The sequence below is a fragment of the Micromys minutus genome, assembly GCF_963924665.1.
Source record: "Micromys minutus genome assembly, chromosome: 3".
NCBI classification, from domain to species: Eukaryota; Metazoa; Chordata; class Mammalia; order Rodentia; family Muridae; genus Micromys; species Micromys minutus.
The window spans coordinates 882,060-883,647 of record NC_137972.1 but is presented as its reverse complement, the minus strand read 5'-3'; the positions used below and the strand labels follow the sequence as shown (position 1 = coordinate 883,647).

Here is a 1,588-nt window from a genome sequence, read left to right as displayed (position 1 = left end):
ATAGTTCCTCATCCTATTTCTCCTCCACATCTTCAAGAGGATATCTCTCTCCAACCCCAACCTACCCCACTCCACCTCACCCACCAGGCCTCCCCACTCCCTGGGGCCTCAAGTCTTCTCTCACTGAGGGCAGACCAGTCTGTCCTCTGCTGTGTATGTCTCAGGGCCTCAGACCAGCTAGTGTATGCTGCCTTGTTGGTGGCTCAGTGTCTTAGGGGCAGGGGACAAGTTAGTTGAGACTACTGATCTTCCTATGGGGTCACCCTCCTCCTCAACTTTTTCCAGCCTTTCCCTAATTCAATCACAGGCATTCCTGACTTCAGTCCATTGGTTGGGTGTAAGTATCTACATCTGTCTTAGCTACTTGTTGGCCTCTGGAAGGCAGTCATGCTAGGGTCATGTCTGTAAGCACACCGTAGTATCAGTAATAGTGTCAGGCCTTGATTTTTATGTAAAAGTTTAGATTTGTGATCTAAACTTGTAGCCAGCAAAAAAGTCTGAACTCTTTTAACTCCCTGTGACCAGTGAGAAAGAAAAGAAAGAAAATTCACATATACAAACATACATTTCTATACATACTGAGTAAATGAAGCAAAAACCAGACTCTAATAACTTCATATGTACAAATACATATGTATGTACATGCATACATACACACATGCATATTCACACACAGAATGGATGGAGCAAAAAAGCATGTTCCATGCATTTCACACATACACATATGTACATATACACACACACTTAAGAGTGGAAGGAATAGAAGCGGCCAGAGGTGACCTGTAAAGATGGTTCACTACTCCCTTGACCCAGAAAACCCCACAAAATCATGCAAATCCAGAGGTTCAAACCTTCGTGTTCATTTTAAGAACACCTGGGAAACTGCCCAGGCAATCAAGGGTATGCATATCCATAAAGCCACCAAGTATCTGAAGGATGTCACTTTAAAGAAGCAATGTGTGCCATTCCGGAGTTACAATGGTGGCGTTGGTAGGTGCGCCCAGGCCAAACAGTGGGGCTGGACACAGGGACGGTGGCCAAAAAAGAGTGCTGAGTTTTTGCTGCATATGCTTAAGAATGCAGAGAGTAATGCTGAACTTAAGGGTTTAGATGTAGATTCTCTAGTCATTGAACACATCCAGGTGAACAAGGCACCTAAGATGCGCCGGTGAACCTAAGGAGCTCATGGCCGAATTAACCCATACATGAGCTCCCCCTGTCACATTGAGATGATCCTCATGGAGAAGGAACAGAATGTTCCAAAGCCAGAAGAGGAGGTTGCACAGAAGAAAAAGATATCCCAGAAGAAACTGAAGAAGCAAAAGCTCATGGCACGGGAATAAATTCAGCATAAAATAAATGGAGTTAAAATAAAAAAAAAAAAAAAAAAGAGTGGAAGGAATAAAGTCCCAACATACTCTCACATAAACTTTACATATACATACATATACATAGTTTATGGATGGAAAGAACAATGTCCCAACCCTACACTTCATTTTTTCCCCAAAATTTATATATCCCAGTAAAATCTTTCAAGCAGTATAAAATTACAATGTGATTATATTTTAGTTTTTTTCTAGTAAATTAT

General features: G+C 41.8%; 1 pseudogene across 1 annotated transcript; it reads left to right on the top strand.

Moving 5' to 3' along the window:
- Positions 1-788: 788 nt before the first annotated feature.
- Positions 789-1,343, top strand: LOC308419231 (large ribosomal subunit protein uL22-like; annotated as a pseudogene). Its single transcript has one exon. The product of its transcript is annotated as a large ribosomal subunit protein uL22-like (transcript).
- The last annotated feature ends 245 nt before the right edge of the window (positions 1,344-1,588 follow it).